At 37.8% G+C, this 12,967-nt stretch overlaps 1 protein-coding gene across 2 annotated transcripts in view; it reads right to left on the bottom strand.

Moving 5' to 3' along the window:
• The window catches only part of PLCB1 (phospholipase C beta 1), a 692,666-nt gene that overhangs the window by 288,865 nt on the left and 390,834 nt on the right, over positions 1 to 12,967 (bottom strand). The window lies entirely within an intron of this gene.

The following is a 12,967-nucleotide window of genomic DNA, read 5'->3' on the forward strand; positions in this document are numbered from 1 at the left end:
TCTTTTTTGACCATGGTTTCTTTTATATTTTTGAGCATATTTAAGAGTTGATTTAAAGTCTTTGTCTAGTAAGTTCAATGTCTGTTCTTCCTCAGGAAGACTTTCAGTTAATTTCTTTTTCTTTTTCTTCCTGTGAATGAGCCATACTTTCTTGTTTCTTTGCATGCTTCATAATTCTTTGTTGAAAAGTAGACACTTTGAATATTATTATGTGATGACTCTGGAAATCAGATTCTTTCCTCTCCTCAAGGTTTGTTGTTGCTGCTTGTTATGGGTTGGGGTTGTTTCTTTGTTTAGTGAATTTTATAAACTATTTTTATTGTGGCAAAATATACATATAAAATTTCCCATTTTAACCATTTTTTAAAAATAAATTTATTTATTTATTTATTTATTTTTGGCTGTGTTGGGTCTTCGTTTCTGTGCAAGGGCTTTCTTTACTTGCAGCAAGCGGGGGCCACTCCTCATCGCAGTGCGCGGGCCTCTCACTGTTGCGGCCTCTCTTGTTGCGGAGCACAGGCTCCAGATGCGCAGCCTCAGTTGTTGTGGCTTGCGGGCTCAGTAGTTGTGGCTCACAGGCTCTAGAGTGCAGGCTCAGTAGTTGTGGTGCACGGGCTTAGTTGCTCCATGGCATGTGGGATCTTCCCAGACCAGGGCTCGGACCCGTGTCCCCTGCATTGGCAGGCAGATTCTCAACCACTGTGCCACCAGGGAAGCCCCCATTTTAACCATTTTTAAGTATACATAATAATTCAGTGGCATTAAGTGAACTCATATTGTGTTGTGCTGTCATCATTATCAACATCTCTAGAACTTTTTTATTTTCCCAAACTGAAACGCGGTACTCATTAAACAATAACTCCTCATTCTCCTTCCCACCAGCCCATGGAAACCGTCACTCTACTTTTTGCCTCTATGAACTTGACTACTCTAGCTGCCTCATGTAAGTGATATCACAAAAATTGTGTCTGGCTTATTTCACTTAGCATAATGATCCATGTTGTAGCATGTCAAATTTTCCTTCCTTTTTATGGTTGAATAATATTCCATTGTGTTTACACATCACATTTTATTTATCCATTCATCCATCAGTGGATACTTGGGTTACTTCCACCTTTTGATTGGAACAGATATTTACTGCTATAAACATCAGTGTACAAATATCTGTTTCAATCCCTGCTTTCAACATTTTGAGATATATACCAGGAGTTGAATTGCTGGATCATATGGTAATTCTATGTTCACCTTTTCCAGAAACTGCTCTACTATTTTCTACAGTGACTGCAACATTTTACATTCTCACCAGCAATGTGCAAGTGTTTGCATTTCTCCACATCTTTACTAACACTTGTTATTTTCTGTTTCTGTTTGATAGAGTACTCATTCTTACGGGTGTGAAGTGGTACCTCATTGTGATTTTGATTAGTGATGTTGAAGACCTTTTTATGTGCTTTTTGGCCACTTGTATATCTTCTTTGAAGAAATTTCTATTCAAGTCCTTTGAGACATTCTTTCAATGTTTACAGCTCTATCTTAGCTGTGACTTTCTGCTGGCATGGAGCCTAAAGATCAGTTGGAGGTGAAAGTTGGAGGTGAAAGTCTCCTCGAATCTTTTCTAAGCATACACCCTACTTTGGGCATCTGCATGGTTTTTTAGATTCCTTGTTATATTGGGGTATTTTCAAAACAATTATTCCTCAAAGTAACTCTCTCTGCAGATTTGCCTCTTAGGCTTTAGGCATGACTATTGTTTGCCCCACCTGTAATCTTTTGTCCCTGGTGGGAGCAGCTTGTTCATTTGCCTTTCAATGTTTTTGAAGAATGCCCTCTGCATAACTTATTTTCTGTCCTGAGAGAGCCTCAAATTAAGCAAAAAAAAAAAAAGCAAACACCTTGTGTCATTCCTTCAGGGAACCCCCGGATATCAAAACAGACAAGCACAATTCCTTGATAACAAGATTCACTCTGTTCCTTCTAGAACCAAGAACCCATATTGAGAACATGGACTGCCATCTACACCACCACCATGCTGAGGAGAGATGTGTGACAAGGCTAAGGCAGAATGCCACAAAGCTCCCTTATAGTGTTTAAGGGGCCTTTTCCTCGAGTCACCTTTTGCTCGTTCCTTTATTTCCTTTATTTATTTTTAATATTTATTTATTTAGCTGTGTTGGGTCTTAGTTGCGGCACGTGGGATCTTTAGTTGCGGCATGTGGGATCTAGTTTCCCGACCAGGGATCGAACCCAGACTCCCTGCATGAGGAGCATGGAGTCTCAGCCACTGGACCACCAGGGAAGTCCCTTGTTTGGTTCCTTTAAACCTTTGGCTATTTTCCAGAGTTCTCATAGAGTTGATTATGACAGTTTTTTGCTAGTTTTATTGCTGCTTCTGTGGAGGGATGGACCCTTGGTATTCCCAATCTGCTATTTTTGCCGACTTGACCACCAAACGTCACACTCATAACCCTGTATTTTTAATAAGGTTGAATGGGATTCAAAAGGCAGGTCAAGCAAATGAGCTTTGAAGTAAAAGAGGCAGTTCTGACACAATCTGGACACACATTCCCTCTCTCCTCTCCCTTCTCCCCACACCTATATCATATAATCCAGAAGCACCAACTCACAGACTAAAACCATCCACCACAACCTGGAACGTGGCACCTCACTCAATGTAGGACCTTGGTTTGAGCTATTTGAGGTAGCTTTTATGATTTAAGTACTTCTGAAGACATACTTTCTCCGTCCTGGTTGGTCTGAAGACTTCTCTGGAAAAGTCATACATTTGCATTTTCTATAAATCTCTGGCTTTCTTTCAATTCTTAAGTATATCTTTCAAATGTGACAAATAAAAAGCAAGTGGAAGCATTTTGCTTTAATGATAAGGTTGGCTCCAGTGTGTATGTCAGGGTAGAATATGGCATGTGCTCTCATCACAAATGTTACAGGAGCTATTTGGTTGTCAGGGCTTCATCAAAAGCATCAGAAAATTGCTTAAGTTGGAGGGGAATAGACTATAATTTCCATATCTGCCTCAAATATGTTACCGACAACTTAAAAAATTCTTACCGATAAAGATAGATCCAATTTTCTCTATTCCATCAAAAATTAATAAATAAATATTATTTTCAGAAAGAATTTTTAAAATAATTTCTAGACCTGACTAAAATTACATGAAAGAGACAGTGAGTCATAGGAATGACTTTTAAATGAAGAGAAATTTAATAAGTGGCCATGAATGTCTGTTGATATGCTGGGCAGCCCATTGTTGCATGATCAAAGATCTGTCTGGTAGTAACCAAACATCTAGGTTAATGTTGGGATTGAAAAATTCTTTGAGTTAAAGATCTTGCTGCAATTTATGTCAGAGCGTTCTGCCTATGTTTTCCTCTAAGAGTTTTGTAGTATCCGGCCTTATATTTAGGTCTTTAATCCATTTTGAGTTTATTTTTGTGTACGGTGTTAGGGAGTGTTCTAATTTCATTGTTTTACATGTAGCTGTCCTGTTTTCCTAGCACCACTTAATGAAGAGACTGTCTTTTAATGAAAATAAAAATAAACAAATAGGACCTAATAAACTTTTTTATTTATTGGGAATAAATAAAGCTTTTTTATAGCAAAGGAAACCATAAACAAAATGAAAAGACAACTCTCAGAATAGGAGAAAACATTTGCAAATGAAGCAACCGACAAGGGATTAATCTCCAAAATATACAAACAGCTCATGCAGATCAATATCAAAAAAACAAACAACCCAATCAAAAAATGGACAATCTAAATAGACATTTCTCCAAAAAAGACATAGAGATGGCTAAAAACCACATGAAAATATGCTTAATATCACTAATTATTAGAGAAATGCAAATCAAAACTACAATGAGGTATCACCTCACACCAGTCAGAATGGGCATCAACAAAACACCTACAAACAATAAATGCTGGAGAGGTTGTGGAGAAAAGGGAACCTTCCTTATGATCCAGCAATCCCACTCCTGGGCATATATCTGGAGAAAACCATAATTTGAAAAGATACATGCACCCCCAGTGTTCATTGCAGCACTATTTACAATAGCCAGGACATGGAAGCAACCTAAATGTCCATCAACAGAGGAATGGATAAAGAAGATGTGATACATATATACAATGGAATATTACTCAGCCTTAAAAAAGAACAAAATAATGCTATTTGCAGCAACATGGATAGACCGAGAAGTCGTCATACTGAGTGAAATAAGTCAGACAGAGAAAGATATATATCATATGATATTGCTTATATTTGGAGTCTATAAAAAGGGTACAAATGATCTTATCTACAAAACAGAAATAGAGCTACAGATGTAGAAAACAAACTTAAGGTTATCAGTGGGTAAGGAGGGGGATAAATTGGAAGATTGGGATTGACAAATACACTCTACTATATATAAAATAGATAACTAATAAGGACCTACTGTATAGCAGAGGGCACTCTACTCTATACTCTGTAATGGCCTATATGGGAAAAGAATCTAAAAAAGAGTGGATGTATGTATATGTATAACTGATTCACTTCGCTGTACACCTGAAACTAAAACACCATTGTAAATCAACTATACTCCAATTTTTTTTAAAAAAAAAAAAAGAAAAAGAAAAATTATTTGGGTTAATGTGTCTGATCACTTGGGTGTCTGTTAGCTTCCCTCAACCTGACCCTGTGATCACATCCATCTCTTCTCTCCCAGTTTAATCATTTTGCTTTCCTCAAGTCCCAAAGAATTCTACATATTCATTAATATCAAGCAATAGGACTAGAGAAAGACACAAGCAAAGGGAATTGTGGTACATTCCACATGGTGAAAATCTTTCTAATGTATGAAATGTCCTAGTGTATAGAAAATACTTGCCCAGCTACTTTGAAGAATATTAAAAATGTGGGAAAAAACTTTGCCAATGCAACTTGAGATGATCAATATGAGGCACTACCAAGAAGGAAAAAAAAACGCCATCACAGGAGATTTTGCCATGAAACTGGTTAATGTTTTCTTTTCTTTCTTTCTTTCTTTCTTTCTTTTTTTTTTTTAAGGCTTGGCACTTGAAGGGGGAAGTTTCTATATTCTGGAGAGTTTCCTTAAATGGAACAGTACACATCCCAGTAATTTCACATGAATTAGATCCTGCCATATGCTGAATTTGAATTTGGCCTCCAAGCTAATGTAGAAAAACAACACATAATATTGTCAAACAGGAACTCAGAAGCTGGGCAATCACTTTAGTTAATGTTAGCAGCCCTTTATTGAGGTGTCATTTATATACAGATAATGCACACGTTAAGCATACAGATCAGTGTAATTTGGCAGTTGTAGAGGACCATGTAAGTAATCATAAACCAGACCAAGGTATTAAACATTTCATCTCTCCAGAAAACTCTCCTCGTGCTCTTTTCCAACCAACTGTCCTGCACTCCAGAGTCAACCATGCTATCAGTATAGAGTATTTGCCTATCTCTGAACTTAATATAAATGAAATTGTGAAATATATTCTCTTTTGTATCTCTTCAACTCTACTGAGAAGTATATTTTTCAGATTCAATCATTTTGTATCAGTAATTCATCCCTATTTATAGCTGGGTAGTATTCTGATATATGTATACTACAATTTGTTTATTCATTCACCAGGTGATGGACATTTGGGTTTTTTCCTTTTTGGGGTTATTTTGAATAAAGGTGCTATGAACATTCTTTTACAGATCAGTATGTGGATATATGTTTTATCTCTTTTGGGTAAATACCTAGGAGTGGAATTGCTGGGTCAAGGGTAGGTAGGTATATACTGAACTTCATTAGATACTGCCAAAAAGTTTTCCAAAGTAGTTGAACCATTTTACATCCCACTGCTTGAGAGGTCAGTTATTCTACATTCTTGTTAACACTTGGTCTTGTTAGTATTTTTTTTTAACTTTAGCCATTTTAATGAGTATGTAGTTGTAGAATAGCTTTTTTGGGTTAGTAAATGATTTTATTAACGCTTCTATTTTTCTCTAGCTTCATTTGCTTGATTTTTTGTTTTATAAAACATTTCCACATTCTAAATGCTATCAACAATTGTAGACAAGAATAAAAGATTAGAAAAAAAACAAAACCAACACTTTACTGTGTATGTGTACAAATGTCAGAAACAGGCACATGGGAGAAAAGTATACTTATATATGTATAAGAATATGGTGTTTTGTTTTGTTCTGGGTTTTTTTGGCTGCACTGATCCTAGTTCCCCAACCAGGGATTGAACCCACGTCCCCCTCAGTGAGAGCACAGAGTCATAACCACTGGACCAACAGGGAAGACTTGTTTTTTCTTTCTTTCTTTTTTTTTTTAAAAAAAAAGAGACTTCAAGGGCTGAGAAGTTTGTGGATCTTAAAACAAGACATCTGGGGCTTCCCTGGTGGCACAGTGGTTGAGAGTCCGCCTGCCAATGCAGGGGACACAGGTTCGTGCCCCAGTACGAGAAGATCCCACATGCCGCGGACCGGCTAGGCCCATGAGCCATGGTCGCTGAGCCTGTGTGACCGGAGCCTGTGCTCCGCAACGGGAGAGGCCACAACAGTGAGAGGCCCATGTACCACAAAAAAAAAAAAAAAAAGAATTCTCAAAACAAGATTTCTGGGCATCAAATTCTTGCTTTATTTCAAGAAGTTATTCCACCTTGAACTTCGAGTTGTGTTGACATCATTTATTGACATTCGTTAACTGAAATTTTTGGCATTCCACTAAAACTTCAGCAGCAAATCTAAATAATGAGAAACAGTATCTAAATCCTGCCTTACGACAACAAAAAGCAAAAGGAACCCTGAAATTGCCTTTTTCACACTTGTAAAGAGTGTGTCTTTTGAATTTCGTGATTACTGTGTGTGTCATGAGAAACTATAAAATGCATACAGGTTATAAAATCACCCTAGTCCTGATATCTGATTTATCTGTGGCCCAGACTTGGGCATTTGTAACAAAACTCAGCTTCTGAAGCTTCAGCCCCACTCCGTAGAAGGCAGTTATGGATGCAAATCGGACTGTTTTCCGGGGTTATCACATCTATGAGGGTGCATCTCAGGAATAGCTGTCCTTTGGATACATGCTCCTTGCCTGCCAACCCAAGATTATCCTGAATTCTTAATAACTCCCCAAGGTGATTAACACATAATCACTATGAAATAAGCGTGAAAATGCTTTTCCAGCTATAAAACTTACATCCTGGATGGGGATCTGAGAATGCAGGACCAGATGTTAAATGTCTGCTACCTGGGGGTGGTGATGTGGGTAGTGGCTCTGGCATCTGGCTCTGGGCCTGGAATTTAATCCACCAGACAAATCTGGTCAAAGAGCAAATATTCACTATGCAATTGTGTGTGTGTGCTTTGGGGGTGGGGGTGGAGAAGCTTGGTCTTACATTTCTTTCCTAATGAACCTTTTCAATCTAGAAAAAAAAAAGCAGAGGCAGAAATGTAAGCATAATCCCAGGAAAGTCCAATCCATGGTATTCTAGTAGGCATCCTGTTGTTTGTAAGGGCAGCTGAAATTGAAATGCTGACAAGATTTCCTAGAAGTTTATCAGGTCTTGACTGTTCTCTCCATCCTTCCTTCTCCTGTCTCTCTCCTCTAACCACATCCCTAAATCTAGCATGTATCAGTGGGACACCAAGGGCCAAAGGATGTCTATTCAGAGAAGTAACAAAGACCGAGTTAGGGGAATAGAACTTCAAGGTCTTCTCTACCCAGTAATCAAAGGAAGAAATTTACTTTAAATCGGGTCAGGCAGGTGCCAAATTAACTACAAATAATATTAAAATATGGGGTTTTTTTTGTAGTTTTGGTTATAGCCAAACTAAAGGTAAAATTCCTACCCTTCAGTTATACTAAACTAAAAACCCCTAATTTAGCAAGAGAGGAATGTATGAGTGATTTGTGGTGAAATGCAGTCACTAATATTTTATGATATTACACTTAATTGAAGTTATTCCTGTTAATCAGTTGAAAGAACCTTGGGAACAGAGGACAATTAGCCCCAGAACTTATTTAATGCAAAGTGTTAATGTCTGTTCTTTGTCTACCCCACTTGTCATTCTTTGTTATAGAATCTAAATTGGTGTATCTTTTAATCTGCTTCTGGTAAAAATTTCATCATTCAGAGAGAGAGAGTGAGAAAGAGAAAGAGAGAGAAAAAGAGAGAGAATATGAGTGAGCTGTTAGCTGGGATTCTCCCTCTTAACTGCATGGAGTTGTTCTCTTAATTCATTATATGTGGTGAATTTCATGTAAGGTGCACAATAAACCATAGAAAAAACTTAAAAGCAAAGCACTGGTTTCAAGTTTGACTCTAAGAATATACTGAAGGCACTGTGATGGCCCAGAGAATGAAGGGAGGTTTGGGGTATGTATGAGCTAGGGCTTATTTTAGTAATCAGAATCAAATGCTATGTATAACTGAATCACTTTGTTATATGCAGAAATTAACACAAATTGTAAATCAATTATACTTCAGTAAAATAAATTTAAAAAAATCAAATGTCCCTTTGCTGTCTGGACTTTCCAATGGGTCGTAAACTGATCCTAAACTGCTTTTAATTACTAATTGGCTTAAAAAAATGAGAATACATAAAAGCAAGCACTGGCAACCTGGGCCTAGACATTCTTCTTCAATTTCACTTTATTTCAAATATAAGATATGAGTAGCTAAAGGAAGGGTCTCATTTTTATGTGCTTTATTTACCTTCTCATATCCCTTTTAATTTCTTTTGATTTTCAAGAAGTATGTCTTCCTTTTCCTCTCTGCATCACTGAAAACCATTTGCTGAGAAGTGGTAAAGCACTTTATTTTTTTGAAATTTAGTCTTTTGCCAGTGGTAAGGTCTTCTTGATCAACATTCAAAGCACAGCAAAACACTTTAACTTATTCTACAAATATTTATGAGAATCACCTGTGCCAGACATTGAATTAGATGTTGAACATATAAAGTTAAGCAATGCCAGATATAACCAATGTTCTCATGGAATTTACAGTCTACTGGTGGAGATTGTGAACACAAATAAATATACATTTACAAATGAAAATAAAGGCTCTGAAGTACAAAGAGTCAGTTCTATTGAATATGTACATATAAAGATGGATAGATAGATAGATGATAAATAGATAGATAGATACATATATAGATTGATCCTGGAGGCGGGGGTGGGGGTAGTTAGGAAGACTTTTTGAGGAAGTGGCACTTGAGATACAAAGACAAAGGAAAAGAATTAGCCAAGAGAAGAGATGGGAGAGAAGAAGCAGTATTGATGGAGGGGATCTCTTCCTCCCGGAGAAGAGGATAATAGTAACAAATGGTCTGGAGAAGTGGGGCTAGAACACACAGAGCCTTGGAGGTCATGATAAGGATTTTGGTCTTGGTACTCAGAGCAATGAAAGCTATTGAAGGGGTTTCAACCTGGGGCTCACTTGATGTACTTGTTAATCTGAAAATATCATTTTCACTATAGTGCGGAAAAAATGCTGGAAAGGAGCACAAGTGAATGGTGGGGAGACCAGTTAGGAAGCCACTGTGAAACATCAACTGACTGAGAGGGGCAGTTGGAAAAGAGAAAAATGAATACATCTAGGACTTACTAGGATGGATTCCGGAAGTAACACTTCAGAACACTGAATGGTTTGGAAATGGGTTGGAAGGACAAAGTATAAAGGATGACTTTTAAATTCCCAGACTGCAAAACTGGATGGAAGCAGGTGACACCATTTAAACCAAGGAGGCGGTGCTTTTATAATGCATTTGACATGTGTCCCCATGCAGGAATAATTTCCTTAGAATCAACCTTAGGTTTTATACGGAATAACTCTCTGGTCCATATCTGTGATGGACAATTAGATCCCTTTTTGATAATATCCATATTCAAAGGTACTGTAATTGTTTATTTAAAAAAAAATGATCCTGGAGTCAGCTGTAGAGCTTCAGTGAACAGAAAAGCAAGAGTAGACAGAATGAGCACAGAAAACAAATTGCTTGATGCTTAGTAGCCTGAAGAAACAATGAGCTGGCTTTATTACAAGTTTGGGGAAATAAGAAAGTTCTGTGAAGTGACAGCCTGCCGCTTCAGATTCTTCAGAGAAGAACTGAAGTTATTATTTTAGAAATGTATGCATTTGTTTTATCAGTGGGCCATTTTACCAGTAACTGTTAATTAATGCTAACCCTTGATTTCCAACCAGGAGCTGCAATTATACACCTTCAGATACATATAGCAAAATAGGCTATCTGGAAACAGCGGAGTAGAGATAAAGCAAAGCCATTGCCAGCAGATAATATTCAGAAAAGCACAGCTGAATTCCAAAGAAGAACTCATTTGCTGTGGCATAAAAAAACTCTTATTTGCAAAATAGAAATGTGATTTTTGTTAGGAAGCTTTATGATACTAGTCATTTCCTACAAACTTGAATAAGAAGCCAGAACACAACAATGGTGACGATGTGTATTAGAATATCATCAACTTCTAATTTCAGCCACAGATCTGAGATTCATCAACTGTTTTCTGAATATACTTATTTTTGTAGTAAGGTCTGTTTAGGGGGTGACTGACCTTTGATACACAGGTTGAGTTACATTACCTTCCCCCCAGATCTTTAGTGTATGGTATGGATTTGTGTATAGAATCAGAGTGGCATTCTTGGCAATATAAGAATATTTTGAATCACAGTGTACTCTCAAAACACAGTTTAGGAACTAATTTGTATGTATCATATGTTAGCAAAATACTACTGAGAAATTCACTGGAATGATTCTTTGATATACATTAGAAATTATCGCTGGACCAGGAAATCATCTCTATGCTCTAGAGTTTGTAAAACTATGCAGATGTATTGAATAGATTTTATAGTGCTCTGTACTGTGTCAGGGAAGGGAAAAATGCTGGATGTGGATTCCACATCCAGCTGTCTGCTAGATTTTTTGCTGTGGTAATATACAAAGAACACAATATTTAGATTTCTTTCTGAATGATGATTTTGCCACCTTAGGCAGGTTACTGTACCTCTTGAGCTTAAATCCCTCTATCTGTAAAATGGTATGACCTTACTCTTCTCGCAAAGCCATCTGGAAGATTAAATAGGATAATACATGTATATGTGTACAGTATAAAAGAAATACCCAATAATCTTAGCTGTCCCACTTGCACCACTAACTCAGCATGTCTTAAAAATAAATATACTATCTTTCACCCAATGCACTCTTCCAAGGATTTTCTGGCTGGAAATCTGAGCATCTTCTTTGATACTCCTTATTGACCTCCCACACCAAGAAGTTTTAAAGTCCAGCCAAATTTTTAATACCAATGTTACTTGTATTTGTGCTTATGAGACAGGAAGGAAGTGGGCAGGGCACAACCATTAAAAGAATGACACAACCGTTAAGAAAAACAGGATGTCACCAAAAGCAGTTAGAACCTACTAGGCCCAAGATGGCAGAAGATTTGACTTTCAGTAGACCTTCGCCTCACTATACACTCATTGTAATACATTAGCATCTAAATGACACACCCACAGGTGCCATGATAGTTCCGAGGCCTACTATAAGAGGCCAAAAAAGTGGACGGTGGCCCAACTCCTAGAAATCCCCACCCCTTCTCCAAGATAGTTAGAACATTTCTCCTACTCATTAGTCTATGAAATTACCCAGCCCATAAAAACTAACTACCGGACACCTCAGGGCTGCTCTTCCCTTCTGAGACGGCCCCCACTCTATCTATGGAGTATGTATCTCCCTGAATAAACCTGCTTTCACTTTACCATGGCTAGCTCTTGAATTCTTTCCTGCGCGAAGCCAAGGACCCTCACTTGGCGGCCCATCCCAGGGTCTCACCTGAGACCTGGGACATGACCGTCCTCTCGCATCCCATTTTCCTGCAACACTTACCTTCCTATCTCTACCTACTATACTAGTTCAAAACCTCGTTTTCTCTCCCCTTGATCTTTGCATTTGTTTTCTAATTGGCCTCCCTAGCAGTGGTCTCTCCCAACATGAGTGTACACAGAACAAAGTTGCCAAATTCATTTTCCGTTGGCACACTTCAAGTCATACTACTGCTCAGAAACCTCCAGTTGTTTCTCATTTCCAGCCAAGAAAGCCTGGCACGTAAAGCCTTCCATGGTCCTGTCCTCAATTCCTCTTCTTCAGCCTAACCTCCCACACTAACGCCCTGAACATAAACTCTTCCCCAGCCAAACCAGCCATCATGTCATTCCAAAAATGCCTTGTATTTTCCCAATTCTGTGACTTGGCTTAATCTATTCATCCACCTGGGATGCCTTTCTTGTTCTCAGGGGATTCCTACTCACTCCTCAATGCTCACTTCAAATACCATCTCTCTCATGAAGGCTTCCAAGAGACAAGTGTTTACCCCCTTATCCAACTCCATTGCACTAAATTTTTCTGATAATATTTTCCACATATGGTTTTGCACTCAAGTTACTTTTAGACATATATGATCAATCCTTCCAGATGACAATGAATCTGTGCTTTATTTATCCTTCTCCTTGACTGTGTTTTCTTCATCTTTGTATATACTTCCAGGCCTTGCTCATGCCAGATGTTCAAAAAATGTCATTGGATACATGAATGTAAATGTCTATATCAAATCTACTTTGTGACCTTCAAATTTGTTCCACGTGCCCTTTCTTTACAAAACACATTTTTGCTTTTCACCGTTTTGTCTTTTATTGAGAAGAATCTACCTAAAATATGTATTAGAAGTGCAGAGGCTGGACCTATTTTGGGAACATTTCAGCACAGAATTTTGCATGAACGTCAGTAAAAGCTGACCAGGCCCTGAAATTTTGTCAGTGTCACTAGTGTCTTATATTTGGAGTCATTTCCAGCTTCTTGGTCTCACTGATATGAATGCAAACAGAGAAGGAAATTTGAGCAATCACTTACATGTATATGGTTACTTCGAACTTTCAAAGC

This window comes from Globicephala melas, chromosome 15 (genome assembly GCF_963455315.2).
Source record: "Globicephala melas chromosome 15, mGloMel1.2, whole genome shotgun sequence".
Classification (NCBI taxonomy): Eukaryota; Metazoa; Chordata; class Mammalia; order Artiodactyla; family Delphinidae; genus Globicephala; species Globicephala melas.